The sequence below is a fragment of the Ranitomeya imitator genome, chromosome 7 (assembly GCF_032444005.1).
Source record: "Ranitomeya imitator isolate aRanImi1 chromosome 7, aRanImi1.pri, whole genome shotgun sequence".
NCBI classification, from domain to species: Eukaryota; Metazoa; Chordata; class Amphibia; order Anura; family Dendrobatidae; genus Ranitomeya; species Ranitomeya imitator.
Window position 1 is genome coordinate 162,903,843 of NC_091288.1, and position 21,470 is coordinate 162,925,312.

The 21,470-nt window shown below is 40.3% G+C and overlaps 1 protein-coding gene across 12 annotated transcripts in view; it reads left to right on the forward strand.

Annotated features, from left to right (window-relative positions):
• RBFOX1 (RNA binding fox-1 homolog 1) overlaps window positions 1-21,470 on the forward strand; it is a 974,878-nt gene that overhangs the window by 938,919 nt on the left and 14,489 nt on the right. The window lies entirely within an intron of this gene.

The window sequence follows — 21,470 nt, forward strand, 5'->3', positions numbered from 1 at the left end:
TTATGAGCATTACACAATTTTGCTGACTGTAATACTTTATTTGCAGCTTTGGTTTTATTTGTCACATTGATCTAAAGCTGCGGAATCTTGAATTGAGAATATGCATGTAGGAGTAATAAATTGCTGTATCCTAAAGCACATAGCGGAGGTTAAATGATAGTGGAGTATATGATGAGATAGATAGTGTTCCTGCCTCTATATGGAGAATGTATCATGCTGTTTTCACTTTGTGTTCTCAACTACATCTACATCAGTTCGGGTTTCTTGTGAATATATAGATTTTGATGTGATTTTACATCAGTGTTATGAGAATCGCATGTTCTCATTCACATTTGCATGAATTCTTCTGATTCTGGAGTCTTCTGTTTTAAAAACACATTCACTGTTGGTAATAATTTTTTAGAGAAGTGCATGACATACAATTTCTGAATATACTGCAGTGATAGACTTTTGGTTAGAAAAAAAACATGGTAGACTGTTTTATTTTTTTTTTTGTTCCAGTACTATGTTTCTGGGATTTTCAGCTACGCATGTTGGAAAAAAGTATTTGAAATAATCATACAAGAAATTTTCACATCAGAGTAATGAGATGACATTAAGGACAGTTATTTGACCTAATTACGTAAAAGAAATTGGTGTTCACCATGAATGTCATATTTCTAAAAGGTTCTAGTCTTCTAGTCTCAGAACATAGAGGCCGATTCATCAAAACTTTTACTCTAGTTTTCTATCATAAAAAGATTTGAACAGTTGCAACTTTTTGATGCAACTTGAGAATACACTAAAATTTTTGCAACTTCTGGCATTCTCACTCACTTTCTTTCAACTCCGACAAAATAGGCAAAGCTATGGTGGGACAGGGCATGGTGATTGCTTCTTGTCAACTTAATGAGGCTACTCTACAAACCTTTCTCCAGAGTGGGATTTGTAGTGAGGTGCTCAGAGAGGTGGACACCACTTGTCCAATGCTCCTGATTCATTGAATGAGTTCATTCAATGAATCAGGAGAGTCTTACTTCATCATATCCCCTAAAGAAGACCGGCATGAAGACTGATGGTCTTGATGAATCAGGGTCTTAAAGGGACACTGTCACCTGAATTTGGAGGGAACAATCTTCAGCCATAGAGGTGGGGTTTTCGGGTGTTTGATCCACCCTTTCCTTACCCGCTGGCTGCATGCTGGCTGCAATATTGGATTGAAGTTCATTCTCTGTGTTCCATAGTACATGCCTGCACAAGGCAAATTTGCCTTGCGCAGGCGTGTACTATGGAGGACAGAGAATGAACTTCAATCCAATATTGCAGCCAGCATGCAGCCAGCGGGTAAGGAAAGGGTGAAACAAAAAACCCCAAACCCCGCCTCCATGGCTGAAGATTGTTCCCTCCAAATTCAGGTGACAGTGTCCCTTTAATGTTTTCCTTCACTTTTTTTCTTAGAAAAGTAGATTTGACAATGACAAGCAAAGACTTTTAGAGGGCTATATTCACTAACTTGCATACGCAGTGTTGAAGAATAACAGCCCTAATATGTTGAACCCCAAACTTATCTTCTGCTTAGGATCTATACAAACCTTTCTAACCCTTCATGCCTCACATATTATATTCATGAGCTAACAGAGTACAATAATTTAATAGGATATTTAGTTGGCTAAATTTGTGTTTGTTGTGTTAAGGCACACATTTAGCTCATTTATTTACAAAATAACATGGACTGGTTGGGATGATGCCGTAATGAGTTCATTTTCTTGTTTTAAACCACAGAATATTTCAATGAGGAGACAATTTTTAGACATATTTTTAATACTAATAATCACATTTCATCTATGATATTGTATGATATCTGTAAGGTGCATACGAGGATGGCCCTGGATGCCCAGATTGGGACTATAGGTGTCACCACTGAACATAATGACATAACGTAATGCAAGATTGACACTCTCAATGACACAGGCTGTCAGTGGAGCTAAAAATAAGCAGCTACACTGATAAATGTATGCTGGCAGGGTGCCTGGCTATCTGCGTGGGGGGAGTGAGGTGCTGGCATTGTCCCTGTCTGACTGCTCGGATACTGAATGTTTCTGTATGGAAAGTGAACGCTGTATCACCTATTATGTTATAACTAAATAATTAACATTCACTTACTGTAGTTGGGTCACCAATTACCATTTTACTGTTATATATTGTGTAAAACATGAGTAATGTTCTCTGCTGCTGTAAATGCCTTCATTCTCATGCAGTACAGTTCCCTTATAAGTCTTCAGTTTATGGTGGCCAAGTATAAATTACACTGAGGTCAAAAATGTGTTCCAGAAAGATAACTGTAAGCATGCAGCATTGTTTTGTGCTATCCAAAATATAACTACCATATATACTCATGTATAAGCCGAGTTTTTCAGCACATTTTTCTGTGTGGAAACCCCCCCTTGGTTTATAGATGAGTCAATTGTCACAGAAAGTCGTGGGGGAGGGGGAGCGGCAGAGCAGCGGGTCACAGAGGCAGGAATCGGTGGCTGTTGCTAAAGCACGCACAGTGACACCCGCAGGTGTCGGCTTCCAGAACACATTCTACTCACCCTCCAGCGTGCTCTCAGCATCTCGGTGGTCCAAGTGCCATAGCAGCATCTTGTTGGTTCTGGCTTCCAGCAGCTCTTCCTGTGCTGAGTGATCACGTGGACCCGCTCATTAAGGTAATGAATATGCACGCATCTCCACTCCCATAGGCATGGCGGGAATATTCATTACCTTAATGAGCGGTGACATGTGATCGCTCAGCACAGGAACAGCTAATGGCATGGTATGAGGTGCTGCGAGGGCACACTGGAGCATGAGTAGGATTATTTTGGAATAGGAAGCATGCATACAAGGATGGGAGGGGGGAGCAATGCATACCAGGATGGGGGGAGCCACGCATACCAGGAGAGCCACGGGGAGCCATGTATACCAGGACAGCTGCTGGGGAGCCATGCATACTAGGACAGCTATGAGGGGAGCCATGCATACCAGGAAAGCTATGAGGGGAGCCACGCATACCAGGACAGCTATGGGGAGCCACACATACCAGGACAGCTATGGGGGTAGCCACACATACCAGGACAAGACAGGTGGAGCCACGCATACCAGGACAGTGATGGGGGAGCCACGCATACCAGGACAGGATGGGAGGGAGCCACGCATACTAGGACAGTGATGGGGAGCCATGCATACAGGACAGGATGGGGAGCCATGCATATGAGGACAGGATGGGGGAGCCATGAATACGAGGACAGGGATAAGGGGACAATGCATACCTGGCTTATACTCGAGTCAATAAGCTTACCAAGTTTTCCGTGACAAAATTAGATGCCTCAGCTTATACTCGAGTATATACGGTACTCCCTGAACATATTACAATAATAAGGAAACCGCTTACAGTAAATTACAGAAATGAGAATTATTCAGTTGTCTTATCAGTATTCTCACTACTCACTATTCTATTGAAACTTTTTGCCTTGATTATAGCGATTATAGTCCTCAACTTTTTGTAGGTTGTGAGAACGTTTTTAATGTGAAAGTTAGTATTATTCCACTCTGAATGTTAATAAAAGATATTTTTAAAGATATGATGGAGTCGTGTGCTCTTAACCCTAGTGATAATTGTCAATTATAAGGTTCTTACCCTCGTGTTGACCTAAGTCAAGGTATGTTTACTCTTTGTGGTTTTGCACATTTTTTCCGCTCGGTTTTGCCTTGAAAAATGCAGCATTTCACTGTCCAAAGTCTTATGTACACCTTGCTTATTATTTCATTGCAGATTTGAATCAGTTTCACATATGCTACTTGTCACTTCTTAGAGCATATTTACAGTGTTTTTCATTCATTTTTTATGAATGGGAGCAAAGGTATGGAAAAAGTGCATCAAAACAAACACAAAAATGTGCATTTTTTATGGAGCGTTTTTTCTGCCAGAAGACATGTTTTTGATGCAGGAATGTCTAAAACAAATACTTAATGGGCACATACCCTTCAGCTAGGGTCACACAAAGGTACATTCTCTCGTCCGAGAGAATCTGTCCGATTTTACTAATCACACTGTGAGTGGGATCTGATTCTCTCGTCGGAGGAGAAGATGGGAAAAAAATTCTTCATCTTGTCCTTTCTGTAAGTTCATGTTAATCAGACTTCACTCAGTTGTCATCCGAGTGCAATCTGATCTTTTCCACACAGTCATTGATTTGCATTGCTGACACCAATCTGATGATTGAATCCAACTCGGGCATGCTGCAAATTTTTCCTCAGACTGGCTTGGAAAAGATTGGACATATGCATGGTCCAATAAAATAACATTGGTCCGAGTGTGATCAGATGTTTGGTCAAATCACGTTTGGGCTGATAATACGTTCATGTGTACATACCCTTAATATGTTTTTGACTTTGGGACTGAGTTCCAGTGAGTCTACAACCACCTTGGTACAGCTAGTGCACGGTAACATTTGCTGCTGTCAAAAGCTGTGTAGCCATATGCAGGGAGGCACAGAGCAAAATGTGACATGGAAGCCACTTGATGAGGAGCACTGGTTTGACCTATTACGGACACTAAACTTTTGCCTATTGTTAGACTTGATTCCTTGCAGTCATGCTTTTTATTTAGTCTTTTTTATTTATTATTTTTGTTATTTTCTATAATGTTTGACAATTTTGTTAATCTTAAGAAAAGTTTGAGCTCCATGCTACTTTAATAAAATATCAGGACTTACGGATACTTTGTTCCTGTGAAAGTTCATCATGTATTATTCAAGATCATGAATGTTACATTGGTGTGGAGAAAATGTTTTAGAAATGCTGTTTCAAAGTAAAAAAGACATTGAAGCCTTCTATATTGTGCTATGATCTGAAAAAGCCGCACACTACAAGGCTTTCGATACTGATGAAAAGAAGTTATATAAACTTTACTAAGATATACTGTATATATATATTTATTTATATATGTACACACACGGGCCTTCAAAATATATAGGTGACATCCCTATGTCATAGATCAAATCTTAATGAAAAATAAAATACATAGACACTATGTATTATGGCCAAAAATACCTTGAAAAATGGAATAAATATTTTTTATTCGTAATTATGTCCAGTTTTGCTTTTGCCGTAGTATTACCACCATTCTGAGATTACCTGAGAAGCTACATCAGTGCACCAGGCATGGTTGTGAGATGTGGCAGCCCTTTTGCTTTAAAATGTGTTTTGGGGGAAAAATACATTATTGCCCATCATTAGGATACACTATCAAATTACGAAGGTGCTGCAGAATGTAAGAGATATGAATGACACCAAGCTGAGAAGCTAACACTGCCTGTTACTGCCTCCTCACTCTGCTAAACTGTAGACTACACATTAAATACTTATTTGATGGCCCACTTTAAATGACATACCCAAGACTTTGTAAAAAAAATGGGCCTAAACACTAAGAGGTAGGTAGTTGCTACCTAACCTGTCAATTCTTAGGCTAGGTTCACATTGCGTTAGTGGGTGTCCGCTGACAGAATCCGTTTCATAGCGGCACTAACGCTATGTAACGGATCTGTTAGCGCACCCATTGCCCGCAATTATGTAGCGCATCGCTAACGCATGCCATAATTGGCATGCGTTATTGATGTGCCGTTATTTTGTGATGGAACCTCGAACGCTGCTTGCATAACGCGATCCCTTTTTGGCAATTGCGTTAATGCAGTCCGTTAGCGTATGCGCTAAATGGACTGCACTAACGCAATGTGAACATAGCCTCAGGCAGTCAAGCTTAGCGCCTAGGTATTGAAACCTTGGTGACAGAAGAAGAGCTGCTCTGTTGACAGGAAGCAGCTGAATTGCCAACAGGAGCGGTCTGTGAAGAACGCTGCCAAGCACAACTGGCAGGTAGTTAACAAATACCTACCTTTTAGGGATTAGGCACATTTTTTAAATTAAAACTCCTGGATATTTCTTTAAAGAGTAGCTGTCAGTTTAACTTTCATTTCATAAATCAATAGAACACATGAAAATAAGCAACTTTGTAAACTATATTGTCAGAGAAATCTGCATTTTTCTCCTCCTGGATCTTTCATTCTTAAGTAATGGGTAAAATTTGTGTTTAGTGATGACAGACTTTCACATTGCTGGGATAATAGACGACACTGGATGCTTATTCAGGAGTGATAAGATACTACTGGATGAGGAGTACGAAGGAGGTAAAGACTCAAACAGACATTCTGCTGCAAGTTCCCCTGAATTTTCAGTTGCACTTTAACATAGGTCATTAGTGATTTTTTTTTTTCCTGGGCAGAACTTTCAATTTGGTTCTTTAAATGTTTTATACTTTATGTGTTTTCATGGTGCTGTTTTTGACTTTGGACATACAAACTTTATAATTTTTATAATTTTTCCATGTGGCTCCATTCTATTTCTCTTTATCTAATCCTGTTTTGGATCCTTAGTAGGATTGTAACAGAGCTCTAAATATTAGTATTTAGATCAAAATTAAAATTATGCCAAGTTTATACAGTTTACAACAACTAACAATAGTTGTTGTAATTGACCCTGAGTGGTTTTGGAATACTTAGCCTGCATTTGACTTTGTTTTGTTGCGGTGTAATTGTAGTACTTAAAATCACCCTCATAAGCAATGCTGAATTGTTTCTTTATAACAATAATTGTTTCTGGATTATTTTCTTGATATCATTTTAGTCATAGAAGTGAAAAAAGCAATGGTATCTGTCATCTGTAAGAAGAACAGCGGTCCAGAGGGTAATTGCCCCCTTGACCCATTGCCAGTTCTCCCAGGGATGTCTGAAATAGCTGCCACCATGACATGTCATAGTGTATGATTCACTGGAATATGATAACTATAGCGAATGTGTGTGTGTGTCTATTACAATGTAAAGCAAAAATAATTTGACATATCTAATTGTAGTTTCCATATTCGGTTTTCCTATTTACCAATCAAAATGCTACATTGCTATGCTGAATATTGATGCGCTATCCTCAGAGGAAAAAAAATAAACTAATTTGAAAAACAATTTGAACTTCTCACTTCAATTTTATAATTAATCTTCATAGAAACAGATTTGTTTCATTAAGCATACACCTAAAATCGTATAATCTAAATAGCATTTAAAATGTTATCTAAAAGCTGAAATGCCAAGCAGAGCGTGACCATTAAATGACCACATTGTTGCATTTTAGAGTAAACCTTTTCTCTATTAAGAAGTTGACTTTTCTAGTTTTTAGAAAACTTATAACTTTTATTTTTTTCTTAATTTTCTGCTAAAGATAAATATTTACGGATTTAAACTTGAGAACAAAAGTACATGTACTTGCAAGAAAGTTTATCAGAGCAATTAGACTTCTTGAGTTTTGCAAGAATTCTATTGTAATTTGTTACTTTGCAGAAGTACTTCTGATTATTCACTAGATTACTGAACCGTAAATATACTTTCTGTTAAATGAAGGTTGCTCTAGTTAAAACTTATTTGCAACATAGAACTTATGTTGTTCTGTCTCTGAACAGAAACATAAAATCATTGACAATTTATTACAGTGTTCCCAAACTCCGGTCCTCAAGAGCCACCAACAGGTCATGTTTTCAGGATTTCCTTAGTATTACACAGATGATGGAATTTTTGCCTGTGCAGGTGATGCAATTATCACCTGTGCAATACAAAGGAAATCCTGAAAACATGACCTGTTGGTGACTCTGGAGGAGCGGAGTTGGGGAACCCTGATTTATTAGAATAACCCCTTGTATCCACTTCAAAGTATAACTGTTAGTCCACGTTCACACATTTAGTATTTGCTCAGTATTCTACCTCAGTATTTGTAAGTCAATATCAGAAGTGGAACAATCAGAGGAAAAGTATAATAGAAATACATCACCGCTTTGGTATTTTTCAACCAATTCTGGTTTTGGCTTACCAATACTGAGGTAAAAACTGACCAAATACTGAACGCGTGAACGTGGCCTTATGATAAGCAATACTTATAACCCCTCTTTAGATATCAAAGTCACCAATGGTCAGCCTCTTTGTGTGACCTATGTTATATTACGTGAGAACAGTGTAGCAATAACAGAGGAAGAGAACCATTCCCCTTGTCACTTTGTGAAAATGTACACATTATGACATGGTCCACACAGATTGGACAGTGTCCAGATATATGGTGAGGCATCCTATTTGCAAGGGATGAATCTCAGTTCTCAATTTATACATCTAAGGGTGCAGTTAGAAGGCCGTATAAATTGGACCCATGAGATCAGAAGGTAATGCACCCGACCCGACCCGAAACATGACAGTTGCATAGAAATACATAAAGCAATTACGCTCGGGTCGGGAGACTCACCAGACAGTTTATGCATTGCGCTCAGATCTCGGATTGATTTTTAAGGCCATCTAACTATGACCTTTGTGGCTTAAGGGTTCGGACTTTTTTTTAAGAACAGTACAACTCTTTTTGATGGGAAGTTAGTGGTATCGCAGCTCAGCATAGCTTAGAGTCTGTACATGACACAACTCATGGACAGTAGTCATATTTTTGATCTTTGTAAAAAACGTCTTCATGATGGAGCCAAATTTGTCATTGAAAATCAGAATTTTGTTTTATTTTTTATTTTGAATTCCTGCAGCTTTCTCTTTCTTTTTGATAGCTGTATATGATCTTGTTGCTCGCTTGCTATTGTACGCTATTTACAGGTGCTTCTCACAAAATTAGAATATCAAAAAGTTCATTTACTTCAGTTTTTCAATAAAAAAGTGAAACTCATATTTTATATAGAGTCATTACAAACAGAGTGATCTATTTCAAGTGATTATTTCCATTAATGTTGATGATTATGGCTTACAGCCAATGAAACCCCAAAAGTCATTATCTCAGTAAATTATAATAATTAGGAAACACTCCTGCAAAGGCTTCCAAAGTGTTTAAAATGGTCCCTTAGTCTGTTTTAGTAGGCTCCATAATCATGGGGAAGACTACTGACTTGACAGATGTCCAGAAGCCAGCCATTGACATAGTCAATAAGCAGGGTAAGCCACAAAAGGTCATTTCTAAAGGATCTGGCTGTTCACAGAGTGCTGTATCCAAGAATATTAATGGAAAGTTGAGTGGAAGGAAAAAGTGTGGTAGAAAAAGGTGCACTACAACTGGAATAACCGCAGCTTTGAAAGGATTGTTAAGAAAAGGCCATTCAAAAATTTTGGGGAAATTCACAAGGAATTGGACTGCTGCTGGAGTCATCGCTTCAAGAGCCACCACACACAGACGTATCCAGGACATGAGCTACAAGTGTCGCATTCCATGTGTCAAGACACTCATGACCAATAGACAACTTCAGAAGCGTCTTACCTGGGCCAAGGAGAAAAAGAATTAGACTGTGGCTCAGTGGTCCAAGGTGTTGTTTTCAGATGAAAGTAAATTTTGCATTTCATTTGGAAATCAAGGTCCCAGAGTCTGGAGGTAGAGTGGAGAGGCACACAATTCAAGCTGCATGAGGTCTAGTGTAAAGTTTCCACAATCAGTGATGGTTTTGGGAGCCATGTCATCTGCTGGTGTAGGTCCATGGTGTTTTATCAAGATCAAAGTCAGTGCAGCCATCTACCAGGAAATTTTAGAGCACTTCATGCTTCCCTCTGCTGACAAGCTTTGTGGAGATGGAAATTTCATTCTCCAGCAGGACTTGGCACCTGCCCACACTGTCAAAGTACCAATACTTGGTTTAAAAACAACAGTATCAGTGTGCTTGATTGGCCTGCAAACTCGCCTGACCTTACCCCCATAGAGAATCTATGGGGCATTGTCAAGCTGAAGAATAGAGAGACCAGACCCAACAATGTAGATGAGCTGAAGGCTGCTTTCAAAGCAACCTGGACTTCCATAACACCTCAGCAATGCCACAGGCTGATCGCCTTTATGCAACACTGCATTGGTGCAGTAATTGACGCAAAAGGAGCCCCAACCATGTTTTGAGTGCATATACTGAAAATACATTTCAGTAGTCAAACATTTCGGATTTTAACCCCTTCATGACCCAGCCTATTTTGACCTTAAAGACCTTGCCGTTTTTTGCAATTCTGACCAGTGTCCCTTTATGAGGTAATAACTCAAGAACGCTTCAACGGATCCTAGCGGTTCTGAGATTGTTTTTTCGTGACATATTGGGCTTCATGTTAGTGGTAAATTTAGGTCAATAAATTCTGCGTTTAGTTGTGATAAAATCGAAAATTTTGCCAAAATTTTGAAAATTTCGCAATTTTCACATTTTGAATTTTTATTCTGTTAAACCAGAGAGTTATGTGACACAAAATAGTTAATAAATAACATTTCCCACATGTATACTTTACATCAGCACAATTTTGGAAACAAAATTTTTTTTTTTGCTAGGAAGTTATAAGGGTTAAAATTTGACCAGCGATTTCTCATTTTTACAACAAAATTTACAAAACCATTTTTTTTAGGGACCACCTCACATTTGAAGTCAGTTTGAGGGCTCTATATGGCTGAAAATACCCAAAAGTGACACCATTCTAAAAACTGCACCCCTCAAGGTACTCAAAACCACATTCAAGAAGTTTATTAACCCTTCAGGTACTTCACAGCAGCAGAAGCAACATGGAAGGAAAAAATGAACATTTAACTTTTTAGTCACAAAAATTATCTTTTAGCAACAATTTTTTTATTTTCCCAATGGTAAAATGAGAAACTGAACCAAGAAAGTTGTTGTCCAATTTGTCCTGAGTACACTGATACCTCATATGTGGGGGTAAACCACTGTTTGGGCGCACGTCAGGGCTTGGAAGGGAAGGAGCGCCATTTTACTTTTTGAATGAAAAATTGGTTCCACTCTTTAGCGGACACCATGTCACGTTTGGAGAGCCCCTATGTGCCTAAACATTGGAGATCCCACACAAGTGACCCCATTTTGGAAACTAGACGCCCCAAGGAACTTATCTAGATGCATAGTGAGCACTTTGATCCCCCAGGTGCTTCACAAATTGATCCGTAAAAATGAAAAAGTACTTTTTTTTCACAAAAAAATTTTTTAGCCTCAATTTTTTCATTTTCACATGGACAACAGGATAAAATGGATCCTAAAATTTGTTGGGCAATTTCTCCTGAGTACACCAATACCTCACATGTGGGGGTAAACCACTGTTTGGGCACATGGTAAGGCTCGGAAGGGAAGGAGCGCCATTTGACTTTTTGAATGAAAAATTATCTCCATCGTTAGCGGACACCATGTCGCGTTTGGAGAGCCCCTGTGTGCCTAAACATTGGAGCTCCCCCACAAGTGACCCCATTTTGGAAAATAGACCCCACAAGGAACTTATCTAGATGCATATTGAGCACTTTAAACCCCCAGGTGCTTCACAGAAGTTTATAACGCAGAGCCATGAAAATAAAAAATATTTTTTCTTTCCTCAAAAATGATTTTTAGCCTGGAATTTCCTATTTTGCCAAGGGTAATAGGAGAAATTGGACCCCAAATGTTCTTGTCCAGTTTGTCCTGAGTACGCTGATACCCCATATGTGGGGGTAAACCACTGTTTGGGCGCACGGCAGGGGTCGGAAGGGAAGGCACGCCATTTGGCTTTTTAAATGGAAAATTAGCTCCAATCATTAGCGGACACCATGTCACGTTTGGAGAGCCCCTGTATGCCTAAACATTGGAGATCCCCCACAAATGACCCCATTTTGGAAACTAGACCCCCAAAGGAACTAATCTATATGTGTGGTGAGGACTTTGAACCCCCAAGTGCTTCACAGAAGTTTATAACGCAGAGCCATGAAAATAAAAAATAAAAATTATTTTCTCAAAAATGATCTTGTAGCCTGCAATTTTTTATTTTCCCAAGGGTAACAGGAGAAATTTTACCCCAAACGTTGTTGTCCAGTTTCTCCTGAGTACGCTGATACCCCATATGTGGGAGTAATCTACTGTTTGGGCACATGCCGGGGCTCGGAAGTGAAGTAGTGACATTTTGAAATGCAGACTTTGATGGAATGCTCTGCGGGCGTCACGTTGGGTTTGCAGAGCCCCTGATGTGGCTAAACAGTAGAAACCCCCCACAAGTGACCGCATTTTGGAAACTAGACCCCGAAAGGTACTTATCTAGATGTGTGGTGAGGACTTTAAACCCCCAAGTGCTTCACAGAAGTTTATAACGCAGAGCCATGAAAATAAAATTAAAAAATTATTTTCTCACAAATGATTTTTAGCCTGCAATTTTTTATTTTCCCAAGGGTAACAGGAGAAATTTCACCCCAAAATTTGTTGTCCAGTTTCTCCTGAGTACGCTGATACCCCATATGTGGGGGTAAACTACTGTTTGGGCACATGCCGAGGCTCGGAAGTGAAGTAGTGACGTTTTGAAATGTAGACTTTGATGGAATGCTCTGCGGGCGTCACGTTGCGTTTGCAGAGCCCCTGATGTGGCTAAACAGTAGAAATCCCCCACAAGTGACCCCATTTTGGAAACTAGACCCCGAAAGGAACTTATCTAGATGTGTGGTGAGCACTTTGAACCCCTAAGTGCTTCACAGAAGTTTATAATGCAGAGCCGTGAAAATAATAAATACATTTTCTTTCCTCAAAAATAATTATTTAGCCCAGAATTTTTTATTTTCCCAAGGGTTACAGGAGAAATTGGACCCCAAAAGTTGTTGTCCAGTTTCTCCTGAGTACGCTGATACCCCATGTGTGGGGGTAAACCACTGTTTGGGCACACGTCGGGGCTCAGAAGGGAAGTAGTGACTTTTGAAATGCAGACTTTGATGGAATGGTCTGCGGGCGCCATGTTGCGTTTGCAGAGCCCCTGGTGTGCCTAAACAGTAGAAACCCCCCACAAGTGACCCCATTTTAGAAACTAGACCCCCCAAGGAACTTATCTAGATATGTGGTGAGCACTTTCAGCCCCCAAGTGCTTCACAGACGTTTACAACGCAGAGCCGTGAAAATAAAAAATCATTTTTCTTTCCTCAAAAATGATGTTTTAGCAAGCATTTTTTTATTTTCACAAGGGTAACTGGAGAAATTGGACCCCAGAAATTGTTGCGCAGTTTATCCTGAGTACGCTGATACCCCATGTGTGGGGGTAAACCACTGTTTGGGCACACGTCGGGGCTCGGAATTGAGGGAGCACTATTTGACTTTTTGAATACAAGATTGGCTGGAATCAATGGTGGCGCCATGTTGCGTTTGGAGACCCCTGATGTGCCTAAACAGTGGAAACCCCTCAATTCTACCTCCAACACTAACCCCAACACACCCCTAACCCTAATCCCAACTGTAGCCATAACCCTAATCACAACCCTAACCCCAACACACCCCTAACCCTAATCCCAACTGTAGCCATAACCCTAATCACAACCCTAACCACAACCCTAATTCCAACCCTAAGGCTATGTGCCCACGTTGCGGATTCGTGTGAGATTTTTCAGCATCATTTTTGAAAAATCCGCGGGTAAAAGGCACTGCGTTTTACCTGTGGATTTTCCGCGGATTTCCAGTGTTTTTTGTGCGGATTTCACCTGCGGATTCCTATTGAGGAACAGGTGTAAAACGCTGCAGAATCCGCACAAAGAATTGACATGCTGCAGAAAATACAACGCAGCGTTTCCGCGCGGTATTTTCCGCACCATGGGCACAGCGGATTTGGTTTTCCATAGGTTTACATGGTACTGTAAACCTGATGGAACACTGCTGCGAATCCGCAGCGGCCAATCCGCTGCGGATCCGCAGCCAAATCCGCACCGTGTGCACATAGCCTAATTCTAAAGGTATGTGCACACGCTGCGGAAAACGCTGCGGATCCACAGCAGCTTCCCATGAGTTTACAGTTCAATGTAAACCTATGGGAAACAAAAATCGCTGTACACACGCTGCGGAAAAACTGCACGGAAACGCAGCGGTTTACATTCTGCAGCATGTCACTTCTTTGTGCGGATGCCGCAGCGGTTTTACAACTGCTCCAATAGAAAATCGCAGTTGTAAAACCGCAGTGAAATGCGCAGAAAAAACACGGTAAATCCGCCATAAATCCGCAGCGGTTTAGCACTGTGGATTCATCAAATCCGCAGCGGAAAAATCCGCAGAGGACCAGAATACGTGTGCACATACCGAAACCCTAACCCTAGCCCTAACCCTACCCCTAACCCTAACCCTACCCCTAACCCTAACCCTAACCCTAACCCTAGCCCTAACCCTACCCCTAACCCTACCCCTAACCCTACCCCTAACCCTAACCCTAGCCCTATTCTAACATTAGTGGAAAAAAAATCTTTATTTTTTTTATTGTCCCTACCTATGGGGGTGACAAAGGGGGGGTGTCATTTATTATTTTTTTATTTTGATCACTGTGATAGATTATATCTCAGTGATCAAAATGCACTTTGAACGAATCTGCCGGCCGGCAGATTCGGCGGGCGCACTGCGCATGCGCCCGCCATTTTGGAAGATGGCAGCGCCCAGGGAGAAGACGGACGGTCCCCGGCAGGATCGGTAAGTATGATGGGGCGGAGGGAGCACGGGGGGGAGATCGGAGCATGGGGGGGTGGATCGGAACGCGGGAGGGGTGGAGCGGAGCACGGGAGGGGTGGAACGGAGCACGGGGGGGGTGGAACGGAGCACGGTGAGGTGGAACGGAGCATGGGGGGCGGGTGGATCGGAGTGCAGGGGGGTGATTGGAGCACGGGGGGGTGATTGGAGCACGGGGGTGAGCGGACAAGAGCACGGCGGGGCGCGGACAGGAGGACGGAGGGGAGCGGGGCAGTGTACCGGACAGATCGGAGGGCTGGGGGGGCTATCGGTGGGGTGGGGTGGGGGCACATTAGTGTTTCCAGCCATGGCCGATGATATTGCAGCATCGGCCATGGCTGGATTGTAATATTTCACCCGTTACAATAGGTGAAATATTACAAATCGCTCTGATTGGCAGTTTCACTTTCAACAGCCAATCAGAGTGATCGTAGCCACGGGGGGGTGAAGCCACCCCCCCTGGGCTAAACTACCACTCCCCCTGTCCCTGCAGATCGGGTGAAATGGGAGTTAACCCTTTCACCCGATCTGCAGGGACGCGATCTTTCCATGACGCCACATAGGCATCATGGGTTGGATTGGCACCGACTTTCATGACGCCTACGTGGCGTCATGGGTCGGGAAGGGGTTAAAATAATTTTTCAAGCTGGTGTTATAAAGTATTCAAATTTACTGAGAAAATTACTTTTGGGTTTTCATTGGCTGTGCTTAACAGAAATAAACTCTTGAAATAGATCACTCTATTTGTAATGAATCTATTTTTGTATTGAAAAACTGAAATAAATACACTTTTTGATGATATTCTAATTTTGTGAGAAGCACCTATATGTGCCATTTTTGGCAAGTATGCATCAGTATTAAATTTTCATTAATTTTATATTGGCAACATTTGAGAAAAAAAGCCATGCTTTGTATGAACAAATTATAATAATTTCCCAAAAAAATTCTGCGCAGGTGATCTCAGTCATGACAGCACCAAATATACCTATGTTTAATTATTTAAGAAATAAATATACAGTATATTGTAAAGCGCTAGGACATTGTAGAACATTGTGGCAGTGACATAGCACAGGGGTGTCAAACTGCATTCCTCGAGGGCCGCAAACCATGCGGGTTTTCAAGATTTCCTTAGCATTGCACAAGGTGCTGTAATCATGATGTGTGTAGGTGATTAAATTATCCTGAAAACATTACCTGTTTGCAGCCCTTGAGGAATGCAGTTTGACACCCCTGACATAGCTGACACAGTCCATATAAGTAAAATGACTCATGCTACCAGGGATATTTGCAGGCTTGGCTCTTCAGCTACTCAGCATTTAGTTCAGCCACTCTGAATTTAGCACATTTAATTGTTGTGCATATCAGAAACAAAACATATCAGTCCAGAGGCTGTGACACTCTGAACCTTTTCCATCAGCCTTTTCTGTGTCAGTAATGAGACAACCTCTCTCAGCTGAGCTGGCTAAGGCAACAGCAAAACCCATACTGGAGCGGGAGGAATGGGACTGATGAGTCCCGCCACTAAATCCTACTCATCACTCCAGTAAAAACTGGCCTGAAACTATCATAAATAAAATGGCTCAGAACCCAAGCTTCTGCACCAACCAGTACCCGGCTTTTACTATCTCGCCCCCCCAACGTTCCGGGGGAGATATACGCTCTCGGTTCAGAATATTCCCTGTCAGTCACCTACAATATATATATTTATGTATTTGCGAATTTGTGGAATTTTTGTTTACCACCAATGACTTTTTAAGACTTTTAATAGTCTCAGTATGTTCCAACAACAGGAATATCCTATACTGTAGGAAATAATAATGCAGGAAATGCCAAACAATTCTGGGGTCTTTCATGAGCCCTGACTGTCTAGCCAAAATAAGTATGGGCTCCAATCACATCACAAGAATTCCCTATGACACTATCAAAGGAGGTCCTTCCTCACCCTCTGAATGCCACATCAGCATTGACAGCTTATTTCAAGAGGTTAAACAGTTGCGATCAGACATTACTCTGATGTCAACCAGTATAGAAGAGTGACTTCTACCTTTATGGAAGGGGTTTCAGTTGTGTAATACAACCGTTGCCCTGATTGCGCCGCCATACTTGCTGTGCTTGAACATTGAGTATGACAAATGTGTTTGTGACATTAATACTCATCATGTCTTCTGTAGGGGTAAAGGGGTGCAAGTAGAGAGCAAGGCTATTTTCTTGGTACACATAATATGTTTAAACTTAATATTAATAGCAGTAAAGTTTATACAAATAATTACATGCATTGCAAACAAGTATATGTACCAGCAAAGTCTGCCATCCAATAAAAGTTTATAAGCATATCATTCTACTTGATACCTCATTAACAACGCCATTGTTACAAAAGTTTCTCTTTTAGATTTATTTCAATAAGTTGAAGGCTTTTCATGTGTTTGCTCAATGATTGTTACATCTCAGCACTGGTAATAAAATTTTAATTATTTGTGCTTTTAGAATCACATATAGCCCGTGGTACTGACCTAATTTCAGAAGGGCTTGGAATAGCAATTAAGACAGATGTTACTAAATTATACAGTTGTTGTGCTACTGATTATGCAGTCATCGTAAAAAAAAAAGATAGGAACCAAATAAAAGGATTATCGCTATTTGCCTGCTTCCACATACATTTGATTTGCTGGTGCTTCCTTTTCAAAAGCATGTCTATCACACTGTCTTCTGTCACTGCAAACCTTTTCAAATTTAGCCGTAAAGAGGATTAGCCGTAACATGAAAAGTGCTCAAAATTGTACAGCCACAGTGACTGGGAGTTTATCTCGACAAAAAATGAAATTCCGTCTCCCTCTTTCCATTCAAGCTTGCTGTCAATGGGATACATGAAACATGTATCAAATGATAAGAATCCATAAACACTTAGATCCTTTCCTTATTTTCGTAGGGTACATTGATTAATCTGTCTTTTTACCCAGAGAAAGCACTCTGGCCTTTTTTTTTTGGCATTATTGTCATTATCATTTTGACAGTCTTGACTGTTCCTTTGGTTCTAGGTCAGTTCGCATGACTAGTCAAATGTGCCAACATGACAAGATATTAAGTATTGATGGACATTTTCAAAAATATGAAACTTAGACATCAGTAATCAAGAGGCTGCAGTATAATTAATGTGCACAGTCCTATGGTATAGCCGCAGAAAGTGTAAAATGTTTGTAAAAAAGTAAATAAACTGTTTACAGGAAACAAGTTACATAGAATTTACTCCGATGATCTACCATGGTAACAATAGTTACATATATGCAAATTTATTAACTTTAATTTATGGAGCATTTTCCTGATTCTTCATACACTGACACTTCAGATACAGTATTTCTTAAAGATCTTGCTCATGTTTTAATTAAACAGATTAATCTATAGTATGACTTTTTTATTTTTCTGCGACCTTTCCACAGAAAATTTAAGTAAATAATATTTAGTATAAAATATATTTTGCATGCATTTGTTACATAAAACAAACATAAAAACTTTACACTCGCTAAGTAAGAACACAAGATTGTCATAACTTAAAAAATAATAATTGATTAGTTACGCAGTGAGGAACATAAATGACATGGAAATGGGATCCTACGTACACTGTCTAAATGGGGTGTCAGTGGGGAAGTGTTATTTCACTCAATGTCTCTGGAATGATCATTTTCACTGTGGATAAGTGATATAAGATGTGATTTGGGGACCACCCTTTTTGATTGATTGATGAGTAGTGATGAGCGAGTATACTCGTTGCTGGGGTTTTCCCGAGCATGCTCGGTTGACCTCCGAGTATTTCTTATTGCTCGGAGATATAGTTTTCATCGCCTCAGTTGCATGATTTACGGCTTCCAGATATGCTGAATACATGTATGAATTCCTTAACAAACAGGCATTCCTCACATGTATTCAGCGTATCTGGCAGCCGTAAATCATGCAACTGAGGCGATGAAAACTATATCTCCGAGCAATAACAAATACTCGGAGGTCACCCGAGTGTGCTCGGAAAACCCGAGCAACGAGTATACTCGCTCTCCACTATTGATGATTGATGGGTGAATAACTGATTGATGTGAAATGCTCCGATAGTCTGTTATTTTGTTATTTTGTAGAAACCATGGCATATAATTATAAAATCCCTACAGCAGATGTTATATAACAACATATCAGAACTTCTTGTCAATCAGTGAATGTCACAGGAAAAGGAACTTTCTACTAATTCAATTTTTGCAACCTAGTGTATGCAGCATCAGTTTCTCTATTGTCATCAGTGTCTGACATGAAATGTGATATTCACACATATATAGATTACAGACATGGCGATATAAATTTACATTAATGTTATATATGCAAATAACCTCTTCAGAGAAGACATAGACTTGAATTCTTAGGCCACCTTTTGGATGATGCATTCCTAAAAGTCAATATTAAACCTTCAGCCAACTTTGCCACAAGACTTAAGATTGTATGACAAACCAGAAACTCCATTTGCAGACACATGTTTCAGGGTTTTTGTCCCTCCTCAGTATTAAAAGATCAATATTTACTTTTATGATTGCTACATCCAATGGGTGACACTAAAGTACAAGTGTTCTTGGTCTCTGAGCAGGATATTTGTATATTTTCATTCCCAGATATGCTTTGCATGGCCTTTAAGTCTCCTTACACAGCCAATGAATTATATATTAATAGTTTTTTCCACTGTGTGTGTATATATATATATATATATATATAAATGCATATATATATATAAATATATATATATATAATCATGAAGTCAAGTAAATTTTACTTTTTTTACACAGTTTCAGAATCAGTGTAAGTATGACATAGTTTTGGCTTTAGCTGATATCAAAACATCAGTATGTCTGGAAATCTTTACTTGCTGTGCTGTATTAAAATACTAAAGGCCTTCTAGTGAACAATCGTAACCTTTCAAGCCCTTGAATGTCAATGTCAGGCATAGGTGAGTCTTTTTAAATCAGCTTTAGAAATAAGCCTTGTATTTGAAAAATAAACTGACCCTTTCTATTTTCTCTATGAAATAGCAAATATTAATCATAACAAAGAACCCACTTTAGATCAACTTTTGAAAGTGAAGGTCAGCTCCAACAAATATAATGATTTCTAGGGAACATAAAGACGCCGCCTTTATGTTGTGACAAAACCTGCCCGAGTAACAAGATTTACCAGAGATGCATTAAAAATAGCGTGAATGAGTACCTGTTATGTGAGGACCACTGCGAGCATTTATTTTTACTTCTGTAGTTCAATGATATTGATAGATAATATAATACAAGAAGGGGGCTCTGTTGAGGGAGACTTGCTCGGCAAATAAGGCTTTGCCCATGGCAGACTAAGCCCTAGACCATGTATTACATGGACTGCCCATTTCATGCAAGACCTGTATGACCAGACATGTCTTAATCAATAACGACAGCTAATTGCAAGTGGTTACAATGTATGTAAGTTAGACAATCAGTTAATCACATTCATTAAAATTCCCTTTAATCTACCTCTTGGCTTTCTTGTGGCTAACTCTTGTGCACACTCCGACATTATTTACACCTAGGTCCTTATTTTTGACCTGCTATTACATCACTTCTGGACTCCACTCTGTGATCTACTGGTAGGATGCTAAATATTATCAGCCTTTTGTATGCCACAGTTTTAAACTTTTTGATCGTAGTATAAAATATTTAAAATGTTCTTGTTTTTTTCAAATACCCTATTAAGAGAATAGTTGCTAAATATCTGATCACTTAGGGTCTTACACCCAGAAAAATAATGATCCCTAGAACATAGATGTGTAGCTAGGGTTGAGCGAAACGGGTCGGCCAGATTCAGAAGTCACCGACTTTTGGCAAAGTCGGGTTTCATGAAACCCGACCTGACCCCTGTGTGGGGTCGGCCATGAGGTCGGCGATCTTCTGATCTGGAATCGGAATTCCGATACCGAGTTCCGATATGTTTAAGATATCGGGAATCGGTATCGGAATTCATATTTAAGTGTAAAATAAAGAATAAAAAAAAAAAATATTGATATACTCACCCTCGGACGCGCCCTGGTTCTCACCGGCAGCCTTCCTTCCTAAGAATGAGCGCCTGAAGGGCCTTCGATGACGTCGCGGCTTGTGATTGGTCGCGTGAGCGGTCACATGGGCGGTCACGCGACCAATCACAAGCCGCGACGTCATCTAAGGTCCTTCAGGTGCTAATTCTTAGGAAGGCAGCATCCGAGGGCGCGTCCGAGGGTGAGTATATTCCTAATAGGTATATACTCACCCTCGCACGTGCCCTGGTTCTAACCCGCAGCCTTCCTTCCTAAGAATGAGCGCCTGAAGGACCTTAGATGATGTCGCGGCTTGTGATTGGTCGTGTGACGCCCATGTGACCGCTCACGAGACCAATCACAAGCCGTGACGTCATCGAAGGTCCTTCAGGCGCTCTTTTTTAGGAAGGAAGGCTGCTGGTGAGAGCCAGGGCGCGTCCGAGGGTAAGTATATCAATATTTTTTATTTTGATTCTTTATTTTACACTTAAATATGGATCCCAGGGCCTGAAGGAGAGTTTCCTCTCCTTCAGACCCTGGGAACCATTAGAAACCCAATGCACTGCATTGGGTTTCGTGTTTCGACCGACCCCGACCCCGACTTTTCTATAGGATCGGCCGATTTCACTTGACCCGACTTTTGAAAAAGTTGGGTTTCGTGAAACCCGACCCGATCCTATAAAAAGAAAAGTCGCTCAACCCTATGTGTAGCTCCTGCTTTTTCCTAGCTGTGGACACAAATGAATAGAGTGGAATTCATGAGCTTCATTCATTGCTAAGGTACTGAGCTCTGTTCTCATGGCTACATGGTACAAATATTACCATTGTAAACTATTTTACCTTATTTAGTGCTACTGTTCTCTTATGTCC